General features: G+C 43.4%; 2 protein-coding genes across 5 annotated transcripts in view; both read left to right on the top strand.

Moving 5' to 3' along the window:
* Positions 1 to 18,614, top strand: part of LOC141133402 (uncharacterized) — a 218,714-nt gene that overhangs the window by 168,693 nt on the left and 31,407 nt on the right. Inside the window, exon 2 of one of the 4 annotated variants that reach the window (XR_012243060.1) lies at positions 11,799 to 11,981. The exons of 2 other annotated variants lie outside the window; for them this stretch is intronic. The gene's annotated coding sequence lies outside the window, so the exon portion shown is untranslated. Of the gene's footprint in view, positions 1 to 11,798; positions 11,982 to 18,614 lie in introns of those variants that run through there. One more of the 4 variants, XM_073622771.1, reaches the window with a different exon arrangement.
* LOC141133405 (uncharacterized) overlaps positions 11,858 to 18,614 on the top strand; it is a 53,767-nt gene continuing 47,010 nt past the window's right edge. The window contains exon 1 of the mRNA XM_073622781.1: positions 11,858 to 11,981. The gene's annotated coding sequence lies outside the window, so the exon portion shown is untranslated. The remainder of the gene's footprint in view (positions 11,982 to 18,614) is intronic.

Genomic DNA, 18,614 nt, shown 5'->3' with positions numbered 1-18,614 from the left:
TAGCCAGGCCAGCAATCTACCCTTGCGCTCCTTCTGCTCAAAGATTCTCTGGGATTGGGATAGAAGAAATAAAAAGAATCTTGCGGTCTCCGGTATTTGTGTATTGTGTCTCGAGGTTCTGTGCTTGGGCCTCTGCATCATGAAGAGTTAGGGATGACTCTTTCCGCTCCCCACTAATAACTAGCTGATATTGGCCACGAATGTGGGCCTAAAAAGCATCCCAGACAACTGCAGGTACAGCCGTGCCCGCATTTCGGGGGGCCAAAAATCAGCCACCTCCGCTAGTATTTTGGGGGAGACTCGGTCATTGGAGACCCAGAAGCGCGACAGCCTCCACATAGGGGGGGCCTGAGGGTGATGGCGCTTTAGAAAATTAAATACTAGTGTGCGTTTGATTTTAGCATTTATTCCCCAGACATTCCATGATATTATATTTATAGTTGCCATTTATGATGCATTGGAAATCGAAGTATAACCTGAGTCTCCACCTGCCATTCATCAGGCGTCGCAGCCTTAGTATAAGTCACAAGTACATAAGTCCTCTGATTCACAAGCTCAATGAGGCAGTGATTTTCCAGTATCAGTAAGCTCAGTGTAAGAAGGTGTACCAGGTGAATAGTTATTGCAATACAAACCTGGGGTGATAACCACCCAACCAAAATATTTAACCAAAACATTAACCACCATATTCCCCTCCCCCCACCCCGCGTCACCCACCAGAACTTGAGTGCGCCTCAGTCCCAAACCAAAACATGGCGCACCGTGGCTCACCAGGGTAGGCAGCGTTCTAATGCAAGCACAGTCTGTCTGCAGGAGAGCCCACTAGTTCAGTGAGAAGAGCAAAAAAGAGAAAAAACAAAAATTTGTCAATACAGGATAAAGCATCCCTGCAGGTATAACTTTGCCCAGGGATCCTGGGGGTACAAACTTAGTAGTCCTTTCTCCTTAGAGCCTTAATGGCTATATGGGCCAGGTACACAAAAACAAAATAAGAGGGGGGGGGAGAGAAAAGGTGGGGTGGCCTGAAGAACAACAACAGAGTATAGAGATCCCTTGGGGGGGACCGGAGTCCTTAGCAAGAATTACCGTATTAGTGTATAACACGCACTTTTTTCCCCTTAAAATCAGGGGAAAATCACGGGTGCGTGTTATACGCCGATCCCCTGCGATCCCCTGCTGACTGAGAGCGGAGCGATCGACGGCTGCCGATATACATAGATAGCCGAGCGTACTCGGCTAGGTTCGGCTTACTCCGCTCACAGTCACGCCCAGTCCCGCCCTATGATGGACACAGGGACTGGGCGTGACTGAGCGGAGCTAGCCAAACCTAGCCGAGTACACTCGGCTATCTGTATATGGGCTGCGCTCGGCTCCGCTGAGTCACGCCCATCCCGGGTGGGACTATGAGAGGAGCCGAAAGTGGCCGAGAGCCGCTGAGAAGAGCCGAGGACCGGCTCTGTGTGTCTCGGCGGCACCATTTTCAAACTGCAGTGACACTGGCAAGTCACTGCAGTTTAACTGCAGCCTGGGCAAGGTTGCAAATGGACACTGATAAAACAGGAGATGGGCACTGACAAGGCTGCAAGGCTGCAATTGGACACTGATAAGGCTGCAAATGACTGCAAGGCTGCAAATGACACCAAGGCTGCAAATGACTCTGGACAAGCATGCAGATGGACGCTGTGCAGGGCTGCACTGATGGGCATTTAAATGTAAGTTTTTTTTTCTTTAAAACATTTTTTTCCTTAAAATTCCCTCCTACACTTGGGGTGCGTGTTATACATCGGCGCATGTTATACATCGATAAATACGGTATGTGTCACAGCCATGCACATAGAGGGGGGGCTGGTGTGGGGATGCAAAGGAGGATGAGCTTACTGCAAATGCCCCCTATCTTGCAAGGTGTACCAGTGCAAAACATTGCCATGGCTATTGCATGTGTCATCTGGGGAACAAAAGCATTACAGGACAGTTAAGCAGCCCCATGGTCAGGCAATGTATTCAGGGTAAACCTCACCTCTGCAAATTACCAGGTTGACGATATCTCGAGTATCGTAGGTGTGAAGGCCCTTTAGCCGAAAAGCTAGATGCTAGATGTTGGAGGACATTAGGCTCTGGAAAGGCTATCCAGCCAGTGGGAGGCATCTTCAGGGGATGTAAAGAACTGTACAGTTTCGCCATCGTGATCAAACGATCTTCTCTGGTGCTGGGTATCCACTGAGTAGTCAGGGAAGATCATGAGTTTCGTGGCTTCATAACGCAGCACATCAATTTTCCTGGCCTCCCTGAGCACCAGGTCTCTGTCTCTGAAGTTTAGAAGCTTTAATATAAATGTGTGCGGCGGGCTTCCAGCAGAGGGTCTGGTTGCTGGCATCCTATGCTCTCGTTCCACTATGAAATGCGCCGAGAATGAGGCCTTGGGTAGCAGTGAGCGGAGCAGCTGCTCCGTTAAAGTCGTTGGGTCAGACCCCTCAGCCCCCTTCCGGAAGCCCCATTATGCAGAGGTTGTTCCTCCGATTTCTATTCTCTGTGTCTTCAGTGCAAGATTCCAGGCATTTTACTTTAGCTTTGAGTGTGTGTAGCGAGGCCGCATGATCATGCAGCATGTCCTCAGTGTCACTCACCCTGTGCTCCACTGTAGTGATCCTGGATTGGACAGTATCCACATCTTTGCGGATGAGAGCTAGTTCCAGCTGCAGGGAATCAATCTTGCCTGTTAGGGTAGATTTACAGTCCGTAATTGCCTGCATAAGAGCAGTGAAATTGCTCTGCTCCAGCATAGCAGGGTCTTGGCCGTTCCCCTCCATCTGTGACGCCATATTAGATTTTGCCGAGGCAGGAGGTGAGGCCGGCACCCGGCCAGAGGATTTCTTGCTGTTTGCGGTGCAGCGGGGGATCGTGGATCGCTTCCCCTTGCGCATTCCACGTTGGGTCTCAAGTGCTATCACCACCGGCACAATACAGGGGTGAGGCTGCAGGGATTAGGGTGATATTTGCTCTATTACAGCCGGAGCTCTCCTAGTGTGCTGCCGCTCCGGTCGCCATCTTGGACACGCCCCCACCCGCAAACAGTTTGCTGAAGACAAGCAGACTAAGGACATGGATTACTGGAACCATGTCCTGTTGTCTGATGAGGCCAAGATAAACTTATTTGGTTTAGAGGGTGTCAAGCGTGTGTGGTTATTCAAAAAGACAAACAGTCAGCGCAAAAACCATCAAAACACAAACCGAGCGTGTGTGGTTGCAACCAGGTGAGGAGTACAAAGACAAGTGTGTCTTGCCTACAGTCAAGCATGTTGGTGGGAGTGTCATGGTCTGGGGCTGCATGAGTGCTGCCGGCACTGGGGAGCTACAGTTCATTGAGGAAACCGTGAATGCCAACATGTCCTGTAACATGCTGAAGCATGTCTCCAGACCTAAACCCTATTGGGCATCTGTGGGGATCCTTAAATGGAAGGTAAAAGAGCGCAAGGTCTCCAACATCCACCAGCTCCGTGATGTCATCATGGAGGAGTGGAAGAGGACTCCAGTGGCAATCTGTGAAGCCCTGGTGAACTCCATGCCCAAGAGGGTTAAGGCAGTGCTGGAAAATAATGGTGGCCACACAAAATATTGACACTTTGGGCCCAATTTGGACATTTTTACTTAGGGGTGTACTCACTTTTGTTGCCAGCAGTTTAAACATTAATGGCTGTGTGTTGAGTTATTTTGAGGGGACAGCAAATTTACACTGTTATACAAGCTGTACACTCACTTTTTTACAATGCAGCAAAGTGTAATTTCTTCAGCGTTGTCACATGAAAATATATATAATAAAATATTTACAAAAACGTGAGGGGTGTACTCACTTTTGTGAGATACTGTGTGTGTGTGTATATATAAATAAAAATATATTACTAATGAGAGTATAAAAATACACTAAGATTGTAATAAGAAATAACATGAATGTACAGTTTCAGAAGAATAGATACCTGGAATGGTGTAGTGTAGTAATGCCTTTGCAGCACACTTTTCTTCTTGTACCTGACTGAGCTATGCCTCGTCTTAAATACAGTTTTCCACCACTTCAACATACAGTTGCCTTAAGCCGTCTCTGTATGGGCAGGCTGAATGTACCCAAGTTGATCGATCAATTAACTTGGGGTACAACCAGCCTGCTAGAATTTACATGCAATTATTGTTAGCTGCTTTTTTTTGCCGCTAGCAATAATCACTGTGTTCTCCTGGCAGGAGGACATAATGGCTCCGTGGGACGGAATCCCTTATCAACACCCATGGTTGCAGGAAAAAAATTTGCTCTATTTATTAAAGGATAAGTTCACCTTTGGAACATGTTACATGTCCCATGTTCCACCCAAATTTAGGTTGGTACATGTAACATGTTCCAGCTCTTGCCTCCTCTCCCCCCTAATTCCCACTCCCTGTAACAATGGGAGGGGGATCTTCTTCCCACAACTGCTGTTAGAATTTTAAAAACAGTGTGACCGTGCGGGGCTCCACCCACATGGTCACATCATTCACAGAGTTCTGTGAATAAATACACTACATCTACTGTCGGCCTCCATGGCCAACAGCTTGTAATTCTTACTGAACTGCGGGAGCGCTGGTGGGTGCTCCCGTTGTCCATTGGTTCTTTATACCATACATTAACTGGCTGCCCATGAGAGGTATGGGCAGACAGCTTATTGATCATCTGCAGGATCCAGGCATTGCATCCCCGATCTGCTCATGCTGATGAATTTTAGGCAAAAGGGACATTTTCAAGGTTCTGCTTAAAGTGTTAGTTCACACACCCCCCCATACCTAATCTTTTTTCCTGGGGTTGCCAAGCTGTCAGCTGTAAATTTAAAATCCCCACTCTTCTTCTTCTTCTCCGGAAATACTTCCAAGACAGACCCAATGGATTCTTATTGGTCAGCACCATCAATTTGATGCTGTTGACCAATCACAATCCCTCTGGTCCATCCTTCAAGCATTGACAGAGAAGAGCTGTGGGGTGCTGAGAGCTTGGCAACCCCAGAGTTAAGTAGAGCGGGGAGGTGGAGAGGATGTCTGATTAAATTATTCTTTTTTTAGTAAGGTGAACTAACATTTTAGTATAACTAACATTTTATACCTATTTGCTATATCCTACCAAACCTTCACTTTTTGAGTTCAGTTCCAACTTTTTTTAGTTTACCACTTCACATTTACAAGCATTTACATTACTAAAACACCTAATGGCGGGGGGTGTATTTGTATTCATTGTGGGTTTTTTTGCGCGGAAATTATTCTCTTAAATGGAGCTCTGCTTATCTGCCACCAAACCAGCCACCAAAGGAGCCTGGAGCTCCTCTTTATGTGCAATTTTAGGGTGTTTGTATGTGATGGGGCTACCTCTGTATTTCATATTTATAAATTTTGATCATTAAATTACCTCTTGATCACTTGTCCTCTTAATCTTTAGCTATTATGAGTTAAAGTGATTGTAAACGATCACTTTGTACGACCTGGTTCACACTGATGTGACAATCGCTCCGACTTTGGAGCACTTGTCGCATTAGAAGTTGGACCCCATTCAATGCAATAGAAATGTTCTAATTGGTGCGACTTGAGTTGCTCTGACTTGGAAAAAGGTTCTTGCACTACTTTTTGGTCCGACTTGCATTGTTAACCACTTGCCGACCGCCTAACGTAGATATACGTCAGCAGAATGGCACGGGCAGGCAGAATCACGTACCTGTACGTGATCTGCCTCCCGCGGGTGCCAGCGGCGGTCGGCTTGTGACTGGGAGCGTTGGGAGGCGAGGGGGAGACCATCCGATCGTGGCCCCCCCCTCGCGATCGCTCCCAGCCAATCGGAATCCTCCCCTGCCTGTGTGTAGTTTCACACAGGCAGAGGATGTGATGTCATCTCTCCTCGGCTCGGCAGTTTCCGTTCCAGCGCCGAGGAGAGAAGACATGTAAGTGCACAACACTACACACAACACAGTAGAACATGCCAGGCACACTAAACACCCCCGATCCCCCCCCCCCCCCGTCACAAACTGACACCAAGCAGTATTTTTTTTTTTTTTCTGATTACTGATTGGTGTCAGTTTGTGACAGTTACAGTGTTAGGGCAGTGAGTGGTAGCCCCCTTTAGGTCTAGGGTACCCCCCTAACCCCCCCAATAAAGTTTTAACCCCTTGATCACCCCCTGTCATCAGTGTCACTAAGCGATCATTTTTCTGATCGCTGTATTAGTGTCGCTGGTGACGCTAGTTAGGGACGTAAATAGTTAGGTTCGCCGTCAGCGTTTTATAGCGTCAGGGACCCCCATATACTATCTAATAAATGTTTTAACCCCTTGATTGCCCCCTAGTTAACCCTTTCACCACTGATCACCGTATAAGTGTTACGGGTGACGCTGGTTAGTTCGTTTATTTTTTATAGTGTCAGGGCACCCGCCGTTTATTACCGAATAAAGGTTTAGCCCCCTGATCGCCCGGCGGCGATATGCGTCGCCCCAGGCAGCGTCAGATTAGCGCCAGTACCGCTAACACCCACGCACGCAGCATACGCCTCCCTTAGTGGTATAGTATCTGTACGGATCAATATCTGATCCGATCAGATCTATACTAGCGTCCCCAGCAGTTTAGGGTTCCCAAAAACGCAGTGTTAGCGGGATCAGCCCAGATACCTGCTAGCACCTGCATTTTTCCCCTCTGCCCGGCCCAGCCCACCCAAGTGCAGTATCGATCGATCCCTGTCACTTACAAAACACTAAACAAATAACTGCAGCGTTCGCAGAGTCAGGCCTGATCCCTGCGATCGCTAACAGTTTTCTTGGTAGCGTTTTGGTGAACTGGCAAGCACCAGCCCCAGGCAGCGTCAGGTTAGCGCCAGTACTGCTAACACCCACGCACGCACCGTACACCTCCCTTAGTGGTATAGTATCTGAACGGATCAATATCTGATCCGATCAGATCTATACTGGCGTCCCCAGCAGTTTAGGGTTCCCAAAAACGCAGTGTTAGCGGGATCAGCCCAGATACCCGCTAGCACCTGCGTTTTTCCCCTCTGCCCGGCCCAGCCCAGCCCACCCAAGTGCAGTATCGATCGATCACTGTCACTTACAAAACACTAAACAAATAACTGCAGCGTTCGCAGAGTCAGGCCTGATCCCTGCGATCGCTAACAGTTTTTTTGGTAGCGTTTTGGTGAACTGGCAAGCACCAGCGGCCTAGTACACCCCGGTCGTAGTCAAACCCGCACTGCAGTAACACTTGGTGACGTGGCGAGTCCCATAAGTGCAGTTCAAGCTGGTGAGGTGGCAAGCACAAGTAGTGTCCCGCTGCCACCAAGAAGACAAACACAGGCCCGTCGTGCCCATAATGCCCTTCCTGCTGCATTCGCCAATCCTAATTGGGAACCCACCACTTCTGCAGCGCCCGTACTTCCCCCATTCACATCCCCAACCAAATGCAGTCGGCTGCATGAGAGGCATTTTCTTTATGTCCTCCCGAGTACCCCTACCCAACGAACCCCCCCAAAAAAGATGTCGTGTCTGCAGCAAGCGCAGATATAGGCGTGACACCCGCTATTATTGTCCCTCCTGTCCTGACAATCCTGGTCTTTGCATTGGTGAATGTTTTGAACGCTACCATTCACTAATTGAGATGCCATCGCATTTTGAGAGACCCGAACCTGGAACCGGTTACAGTTATAAAAGTTAGTTACAAAAAAAAAGTGTAAAAAAAAAAAAAAAAAACACAAGCAAAAATATAAAATAAAAAATAATAGTTGTCGTTTTATTGTTCTCTCTCTCTCTATTCTCTCTCTATTGTTCTGCTCTTTTTTACTGTATTCTATTCTGCAATGTTTTATTGTTATTATGTTTTATCATGTTTGCTTTTCAGGTATGCAATTTTTTATACTTTACCGTTTACTGTGCTTTATTGTTAACCATTTTTTTGTCTTCAGGTACGCCATTCACGACTTTGAGTGGTTATACCAGAATGATGCCTGCAGGTTTAGGTATCATCTTGGTATCATTCTTTTCAGCCAGCGGTCGGCTTTCATGTAAAAGCAATCCTAGCGGCTAATTAGCCTCTAGACTGCTTTTACAAGCAGTGGGAGGGAATGCCCCCCCCCCCCAACGTCTTCCGTGTTTTTCTCTGGCTCTCCTGTCTCAACAGGGAACCTGAGAATGCAGCCGGTGATTCAGCCAGCTGACCTTAGAGCTGATCAGAGACCAGAGTGGCTCCAAACATCTCTATGGCCTAAGAAACCGGAAGCTACGAGCATTTTATGACTTAGATTTCGCCGGATGTAAACAGCGCCATTGGGAAATTGGGAAAGCATTTTATCACACCGATCTTGGTGTGGTCAGATGCTTTGAGGGCAGAGGAGAAATCTAGGGTCTAATAGACCCCAATTTTTTCAAAAAAGAGTACCTGTCACTACCTATTGCTATGATAGGGGATATTTACATTCCCTGAGATAACAATAAAAATGATTTAAAAAAAAAAAAAAAATGAAAGGAACAGTTTTAAAATAAGATAAAAAAAATAATAATAATAAAGAAAAAAAAAAAAAAAAAAAAAAAAAAAAGCACCCCTGTCCCCCCTGCTCTCGCGCTAAGGCGAACGCAAGCGTCGGTCTGGCGTCAAATGTAAACAGCAATTGCACCATGCATGTGAGGTATCACCGCGAAGGTCAGATCGAGGGCAGTAATTTTAGCAGTAGACCTCCTCTGTAAATCTAAAGTGGTAACCTGTAGAGGCTTTTAAAAATGTATTTAGTTTGTCGCCACTGCACGTTTGTGCGCAATTTTAAAGCATGTCATGTTTGGTATCCATGTACTCGGCCTAAGATCATCTTTTTTATTTCATCAAACATTTGGGCAATATAGTGTGTTTTAGTGCATTGAAATTGAAAAAAGTGTGTTTTTTCCCCAAAAAATGCGTTTGAAAAATCGCTGCGCAAATACTGTGTGAAAAAAAAAAAATGAAACACCCACCATTTTAATCTGTAGGGTATTTGCTTTAAAAAAATATATAATGTTTGGGGGTTCAAAGTAATTTTCTTGCAAAAAAAAAATATTTTTTTATGTAATCAAAAAGTGTCAGAAAGGGCTTTGTCTTCAAGTGGTTAGAAGAGTGGGTGATGTGTGGCATAAGCTTCTAAATGTTGTGCATAAAATGCCAGGACAGTTCAAAACCCCCCCAAATGACCCCATTTTGGAAAGTAGACACCCCAAGCTATTTGCTGAGAGGCATGTCGAGTCCATGGAATATTTTATATTGTGACACAAGTTGCGGGAAAGAGACAATTTTTTATTTTTTTTATTTTTTTTTGCGCAAAGTTGTCACTAAATGATATATTGCTCAAACATGCCATGGGAATATGTGAAATTACACCCCAAAATGCATTCTGTTGCTTCTCCTGAGTATGGGGATACCACATGTGTGGGACTTTTTGGGAGCCTAGCCGCGTACGGGACCCCAAAAACCAAGCACCGCCTTCAGGCTTTCTAAGGCCGTAAATTTTTGATTTCACTCTTCACTGCCTATCACAGTTTCGGAGGCCATGGAATGCCCAGGTGGCACAAAACCCCCCCAAATGACCCCATTTTGGAAAGTAGACACCCCAAGCTATTTGATGAGAGGTATAGTGAGTATTTTGCAGACCTCACTTTTTGACAAAGTTTTGAAAATTGAAAAAAGAAAAAAAAAAAAAAATGTTTTTTCTCGTCTTTATTTTCAAAAACAAATGAGAGCTGCAAAATACTCACCATGCCTCTCAGCAAATAGCTTGGGGTGTCTATTTTCCAAAATGGGGTCATTTGGGGGGGGTTTGTGCCACCTGGGCATTCCATGGCCTCCGAAACTGTGATAGGCAGTGAAGAGTGAAATCAAAAATTTACACCCTTAGAAATCCTGAAGGCGGTGCTTGGTTTTCGGGGCCCCGTACGCGGCTAGGCTCCCTAAAAGTCCCACACATGTGGTATCCCCGTACTCAGGAGAAGTAGCTAAATGTATTTTGGGGTGCAATTCCACATATGCCCATGGCCTGTGTGAGCAATATATCATTTAGTGACAACTTTTTGTAATTTTTTTTTTTTTTTTTGTCATTATTCAATCACTTGGGACAAAAAAAATGAATATTCAATGGGCTCAACATGCCTCTCAGCAATTTCCTTGGGGTGTCTACTTTCCAAAATGGGGTCATTTGTGGGGGTTTTGTACTGCCCTGCCATTTTAGCACCTCAAGAAACGACATAGGCAGTCATAAATTAAAGGCTGTGTAAATTCCAGAAAATGTACCTTAGTTTGTAGGCGCTATAACTTTTGCGCAAACCAATAAATATACACTTATTGACATTTTTTTTACCAAAGACATGTGGCTGAATACATTTTGGCCTAAATGTATGACTAAAATTGAGTCTATTGGATTTTTTTTAGAACAAAAAGTAGAAAATATCATTTTTTTTTCAAAATTTTCGGTCTTTTTCCGTGTATAGCGCAAAAAATAAAAACGGCAGAGGTGATCAAATACCATCAAAAGAAAGCTCTATTTGTGGGAAGAAAAGGACGCAAATTTGGTTTAGGTACAGCATTGCACGACCGCGCAATTAGCAGTTAAAGCGACGCAGTGCCGAATTGTAAAAAGTGCTCTGGTCAGGGAGGGGGTAAAACCTTCCGGGGCTGAAGTGGTTAAAGAAGTTGCATGCAAGTTATGCAACTTTGAAGTTAGGGGCAGTGTGAACCCAGGAAAAACAGTCTATTCAGGTTAAAATTTAAATTAAAGGCAAATATTTTAGGTATAGATATAAAAAAACACTAAAAATACATTTTTTCTCCTTTTTTCTCCTTTTTTTATATTGGCCAACATATTACAACAGTTATCACATTCCCTCTGTTCTCAGCTGCATACGAGCTGGGGGAGGAGAAACAACATTACACTGATCTTTCCAGTGAAAGGCTATGCAGGGGAGGCATGTCAGGAAAAGTCTGATCATTAGAGGAGAGCAGGCTGAGTTCCCAACACAGCTGATCACGGTGAGCTTTCCTGCCTTGTGTGGTCAGTTTTTAACAGGAAAGCAGAGGGACTGTCAGGAACACCAGGGATTTCACACAAAGTAAGCAATACAAATAGAACAGGATACTCTCTCATACAAGTACATGGTACAGCAGGCAAATATCAGGAATTTGAAATGCTGGGGTAACAAACGCTTTATCAAGTACTACTAGCTTGACACAAGTGGAAAACTGCTGCATCTAAACTTCACAACGCAAAGTACATCTTAGGCGAAGATCACATGAGTTTTAGCTACTGGGAAACCTGATGGTAATTTACATAATTAAGCTGTCTGTACATAGATAAAAATGCGTCCGGTTCAGCAGGGACCTGTCAAATTTTGATCCACGAGTGGACACTGTGGTTGAACAGGAATCGATCTACTGCCCTGTTGGATCATTTCCACTTGATCAGCGCCAAAGACAATAGGTTGCAGTGCTGATCAGTGTATTCTGATGGTGGGGTAGTCTCCTTGCTGTCAGAATACAAGAACACAGCGGGGGGGGGGATTGGATCAGTCTTTCATTGAAACCAAGGAATGAAAAAAAACTGACTCCTCTATGGGCATTTTAGAGAGATCTCAAAGTGTACACTGTTTTCAATCTGATTCATATACCTCCAGAAAGATAACATATATTATTACAAAGTACACATGAAAAAGTGGGGTTTAAACAGAACTGATGGCGTAAGCAAATATTGTCCAAATACAAGAGGTACGTACTTGAATCCTCATCTGCTTTGTGTATTTCTTCCAGATCTGTGTAGTAATCCAATTTTTATGGTCAAGTTGAACCAGCAGAAGATAGAAGCTGATTGGCTACCATTCGCAGCTGCACCAGACTCTGAGTGCTCCAGTTTTAGTAAATCTCCCCCTTTGCCTCTGTGCAGGAGCTTTCCATATTAAGACCAGTTTCTGGTGTTCTTTCTCCTCGTGCAAGGTGAGTGGTCTTATAGAACCCCCTCCTGTATTTTTCTGCAGACAGCCTGTAGTTAGGGTTGCCACCTCATCCCTTTAAACCCAAACACATATGAATTACACAGGTTCTGAGACTAATTTAATGCAGATAAGGCACCAAGTGAGTTTAATTACCACCTTAATTAGCCACAGAACCTGTGTAATCAACATGTGCTTGGGTTTAAAGGGATGAGGTGGCAACCCTCCCTGTAGTGCATAACCTTCCGGGTCTCTTCCACAGCTCCGCTCTATGCACAGGTTTTGTGCAGCACAGTGATGATGTCAATGCTGCATTTATAAACTAATAACTAGGTTTGCAAAGGCATTTGGTGCACACAAAGTGATTTGACCCTATTTATGCTATTGAGGAATATGTTTAAATTAGAAATTTTGTGCCAGGACATTTAAAACCAATAGTACACATAGACCTTATGTAGAAAAAAAGGAGTCAGTGCCTCTGAATCTGATATTTCTTTCTGAAGAGTAAAACTGCCCAATATTTCACCTGCTGTGCATATTATGTAGGGTTTCCACTGTTTGACCACTTCACGCCTGCGCTATAGCCAAAAGACGAGCGGCGCACTCTGTGAACGCAGAGTCCTTGGGACTCGGCTGATCACAGATCAGAGTAAAGGGCCACTCACATGCCTTTACCACGTGATCTGCTGTCAGCCAAAGACAGATAATCACATGATGTTAACAGAAGCCGGTCATCTGCTTTTTTTTTTTTTTTCTCACGCTGACAGCGTGAGGAGAAAAAAATAAAGCAGATTACTGGCTTCTGTAAAAGGGACATCGGTTCCACACAGTAACCCCCAGTGCTGCTAACCAGTGCCCATCATTACTGCTAATCGGTGCCCATCAGTACTGCTAATCGGTGCCTATCAGTGCCCATCAGTACTGCTAATCGGTGCCTATCAGTGCCCATCAGTACTGCTAATCAGTGCCCATCAGTACTGCTAATTGGTGCCCACCAGTGTCGCCTATCAGTGCTGCCTTATCAGTGCAGCCTCATCATTTCACATCAAAGAAGGAGAAAAATTACCCGTTTGCAACATTTTATAACAAGCTATTTTTATTTATTTCAAAATTTTCCGTTATTTTTTGTTCAGCAAAAAATATAAAACCCTCAGTGGTGATTAAATACCACCAAAAGAAAGCTCTAATTGTGTGAAAAAAATGGTAAAAATGTCATATGGGTACAGTGTAGCATGACCGCGCAATTGTCATTCAAAGTGCAACAGCGCTAAAAGCTGAAAATTGGCCTGGGCAGGAAGGGGGTATATGTGCCCAGTAAGCAAGTGGTTAAACTGGCATTTTTGTTTTAATTATTAATATGGAGAATACAATTAGAAGCACCTGAACACAAAAAAGGTAGGGAAATGCCTAAGCACAATTTTGAAACTTTGACATGTGTTAGTAAAACTATACATATCATTACAACTACTTTGTGCATCCAGGTGGATTATGCAGTGTTTTTTTTTCAGGACAGTAAATGGTAAATGGTAATGGATATCTCCTGATTTTTTTTTTTCTATTATCAAAGGAAAACTGGCCCAAAATAGTATTTTTTTTAAAATTCAGCTGTATATCTCTTACTACTACCATAACCTTCCACCAAAGAAAAACCCAAATTAAATTCTCCTCCTCCTGACGTTTACAAATATACCACATATGTGTATGTTGTTGTTTGTACCGTAGTACAGCCCAAGAACAATAGTGCCTATTTTGCTTTATTTTTTTTATTTATATTTTATCCTGCCTAAAACACACTAATGCCCCGTACACACGGTCGGACATTGATCAAACATTCCGACAACAAAATCCTAGGATTTTTTCCGACGGATGTTGGCTCAAACTTGTCTTGCATACACACGGTCACACAAAGTTGTCGGAAAATCCAATAATTCTGAACGCGGTGACGTAAAACACGTACGTCGGGACCATAAACGGGGCAGTAGCCAATAGCTTTCATCTCTTTATTTATTCTGAGCATGCGTGGCACTTTGTGCGTCGGATTTGTGTACACACGATCGGAAATTCCAACAACGGTTTTGTTGTCGGAAAATTTTATAGCCTACTCTCAAACTTTGTGTGTCGGAAAATCCGACGGAAAATGCGTGATGGAGCCCACACACGGTCGGAATTTCCGACAACAAGGTCCTATCACACATTTTCCATCGGAAAATCTGACCGTGTGTACGGGGCATAACAGAAAAAAAAAATCCTCTCAAAAAAACACTAACCCTAGCACTGACCTAGATCAAACATTGATCTAGGTATTTTTTTACACACACTTTTTTTTTCTCTGCAAGGAGAGAGAGAGATACAGAGTATCTCTCTCCTCCATTCACAGAAAAAGGAAACACGGGGGGGTTTTTACAATTTAGCCACTTCAGCCCTGGAAGTTATACCGCCCTTTGTGACCAGTCCATTTACTTTAACTGACAATTTTTCGGTGCTGTACCCAAATAAAATTCATGTCCTTTTCCCCCACAAATAGAGCTTTCTTTTGGTGGTATTTGATCACCTCTGTGGTGTTTATTTTTTGCGCTATAAACAAAAAAAGATCAACAATTTTGAAAAAAAAAAAACAATATTTTTTACTTTCTGCTATAAAACATATCCAGTAAAAATGTTTAAAAAAAAAACTAATTTCGTTATCAATTTAGGGCAAAATTTATTCTTCTACATATTTTTGGTATAAAAAATCCCAATAAGCGTTTATTGATTGGTTTGCGCAAAAGTTATTGCGTCTACAAACTATGGGATATATATTTTTTTTAATATTATTTTTATTTTTTTAATAGTAATGGCAGCAATCAGTGACTTATAGTGGGACTGCGATATTATTGCGGACAGTGGGGGCACTGACTGACACTTCTGACACTTTTTGGGGACCAGTGACACTAATGCTGTGATCAGTGCTGAAAATATGCACTGTCACTGTACTAATGACACTGGCTGGGAAGGAGTCAATATCAGGGGTGGTCAAAGGGTTAAATGTGTGTTTGATCAGTGCTTTACTACTTTGAGGGAGGTGTTTTTACTAAAGGAAGGCATGAATTAGTGCCCCTGTTTAGCAGAAACACAGGATCCATGCTTTCTGTACTGGGAGAACGGCCATCTGCCTTGTTTACATAGGCAAACCGCCATTCTGCCTGTGTACTGAATCTGCTCCTGCTGTGTCTAATCAGGATCGTGTACCTAGTATGTAATCCTGCATGCCCCAGACCTGGAAGCGCAGGATCACATACTAGGTACATGATCCTGCTCAACAGAGCTGCCTTGCTGCGGTATATACACAATATACGGTCAACAAGCTGTTTAAAATCTTTATTTTAAATGAAAATTAATAGAAACCAAAGCACAGGTAATTTGTTTATTTGTTAGGTATACATAGTTTATTTTGTACACATCTAGGTACATCTTAACCATTTAACCACTTCAGCCCCGGACCATTTGGCTGGCCAAAGACCAGAGCACTTTTTGCGATTTACCACTGCGTCGCTTTAAATGACAATTGTGCGGTCGTGCGACGTGGCTCCCAAACTAAATCAACGTTTTTTTTCCCCACAAATAGAGCTTTCTTTTGGTGGTATTTGATCACCTCTGCGATTTTTATTTTTTGCGCTATAAACAAAAAAAGAGCGACAATTTTGAAAAAATGCATTATTTTTTAACTTTGCTATATTAAATATCCCCAAAAAATATATAAAAAAACATTCTTTGTCCTCAGTTTAGGCCGATATGTATTCATCTACATATTTTTGGTAAAAAAAATCGCAATAAGTGTATATTGGTTGTTTGCGCAAAAGTTATAGCGTCTACAAAATAGGGGATAAATTTATGGCATTTTTATAAATTTTTTTTTTTTACTAGTAATGGCGGTGATCAGCGATTTTTATCATGACTGCGACATTATGGCGGACACATCGGGCAATTTTGACACATTTTTGGGACCACTGGCATTAATACAGCGATCAGTGCGATTAAAAATGCATTGATTACTGTAAAAATGTCACTGGCAGTGAAGGGGTTAACACTAGGGGGCAGTGAAGGGGTTAATGTGTGTCCTAGGAAGTGTTCTAATGAAGGGGGATGGGGACTGTGCAGGGAAACTAACAGATCGCCTGTTCATACTCTGTATGAACAGAGGATCTGTCAGTTCTCCCCTCAGAGAACCGGAAACTGTGTGTTTACACACACAGATCCCGGTTCTCCGTGTGCCCCCAGCGATCGTGGGAGCCCAGGGGTGATTGAGACCGCCGGGCACTCGCATCTGCTCGGGGGGCGAGCGGGGGGTGCAAGCACTCGCCCCCTAGTGACTGTCTATGGTACCAACGTACCATGACGGCGATTCACCTGCCTGTGCCATGCTGCCGCGGTATAACTGCGGTGGACGGTCGGCAAACGGTTAATTATATTTTTGGACGTTTTTACAAGTTAAAAAAAAACTCTTCTAAAATCCTATTTAAAAATTTCAAATAAAAACATTTTGGTAACACTATCCTCACTTATGTGTAACATGTTAAAAGGTACATCAAAGAAAATGTTATGTCCGCATGCATGCATGAGAATGAAATGCTTTTAAATATTAAAGCACAGCCCCTAGAATGAATCCTGTATGGCTTTTTAAGTAATTGGTGTGTGTCTGTTGTTGTCCTCCTTTGCATATTGGGGTTGATTTTACTAAAGGCAAAAAGACTGTTACACAGGTAGTTGCACTTTGCATGGTAATTTTCCCCACAGCTTCGCGAATGAGGTGATGTTTTACTGGCTGCCATCATCCGATATGTTCAAGCAAAAATACATTTTTTTTTTTTCTCCCCTTGTACGGGATTTTGTATTCTTTGCATTGTGACATTTCACCACATTATCTTATAATCTCTGGGGATCCCATGCAAAATGTAACTCCACTTGCAAAGTGATCCTTCTGGCATGAGAGCAAGTGGTGCAGTCTTATATTACACTTTTGTAATTTGCCAGTCTATTAGAAGGCTTTATTTCTTTGTACAGCTTTTGATGTTGTATCAGATTTAGGCCTGATTCACACATAGTTACATAGTAGGTGAGGTTGAAAAAAAAGACACAGGTCCATCAAGTCCAACCTATGTGTGTGATTATATGTCAGTATTACATTGTATACATTGTATTATCGATGCTCCCCGCTGAGACCACCGCTTGTGGAAGGGAATTCCACATCCTTGCCGCTGTTACAGTAAAGAACCCTCTACGTAGATTAAGGTTAAACCTCTTTTCTTCTAATTGTAATGTGTGGCCACGTGTCTTGTTAAACTCCCCTCCGCGAAAAAGTTTTATCCCTATTGTGGGGTCACCAGTATGGTATTTGTAAATTGAAATCATATCCCCTCTCAAGCGTCTCTTCTCCAGAGAGAATAAGTTCAGTGCTTGCAACCTTTCTTCATAACTAATATCCTCCAGACGCTTTATTAGCTTTGTTGCCCTTTTTTGTACTCGCTCCATTTCCAGTACATCTTTCCTGAGGACTGGTGCCCAGAACTGGACAGCATACTCTAGGTGCGGCTGGACCTGAGTCTTGTAGAGTGGGAGAATTATCGTTTTATCTCTGGAGTTGATCCCCTTTTTAATGCATGCCAATATTCTGTTTGCTTTGTTAGCAGCAGCTTGGCATTGCATGCCATTGCTGAGCCTATTATCTACTAGGACCCCCAGGTCCTTTTCCATCCTAGATTCCCCCAGAGGTTCTCCCCCCAGTGTATAGATTGCATTCATATTTTGCCACCCAAATGCATTATTTTACATTTTTCCACATTAACATTTACCATGTAGTTGCCCACCCCATTAATTTGTTCAGATCTTTTTGCAAGATTTCCACATCCTGCGGAGAAGTTATTGCCCTGCTTAGCTTAGTATCGTCCGTAAATACAGAGATTGAACTGTCCTCCAGGTCGTTTATGACCAAATTAAATAGGATTGGTCCCAGCACAGAACCCTGGGGGACCCCACTACCCACCCCTGACCATTCCAAGTACTCCCCATTTATCACCACCCTCTGAACTCGCCCTTGTAGCCAGTTTTCAATCCATGTACTCGCCCTATGTTCCATGCCAACTAACCTTATTTTGTACAGTAAACGTATATGGGGAACTGTGTCAAATGCTTTTGCAAAATCCAGATACACCACATCTACGGGCCTTCCTTTATCTAGATGGCAACTCACCTTCTCATTGAAGGTTAATAGATTGGTTTGGCAAGAACAATTCTTCATGAATCCATGCTGATTACTGCTAATTATACCGTTCTCATTACTTAAATCATGTATATACTGTAGTCCTTTATCATCCCCTCCAAGAGCTTGCATACTATTGATGTTAGGCTAACTGGTCTGTAATTCCCAGAGATGTATTTTGGGCCTTTTTTAAATATTGGTGCTATGTTGGCTTTTCTCCAATCAGCTGGTACCATTCCAGTCAGTAGACTGTCAGTAAAAATTAGGAACAATGGCTTGGCAATTACTTGACTGAGTTTCCGAAGTACCCTTGAGCGCAAGCCATCTGGTCCCGGTGATTTAATAATGTTAAGTTTCCCAAGTCTAATTTTAATTCTGTCCTCTGTTAACCATGGAGGTGCT

Source organism: Aquarana catesbeiana, linkage group LG03 (genome assembly GCF_042186555.1).
Source record: "Aquarana catesbeiana isolate 2022-GZ linkage group LG03, ASM4218655v1, whole genome shotgun sequence".
Classification (NCBI taxonomy): Eukaryota; Metazoa; Chordata; class Amphibia; order Anura; family Ranidae; genus Aquarana; species Aquarana catesbeiana.
The sequence above is the reverse complement of the archived record's forward strand: the minus strand, read 5'-3'. Positions and strand labels throughout refer to the sequence as shown.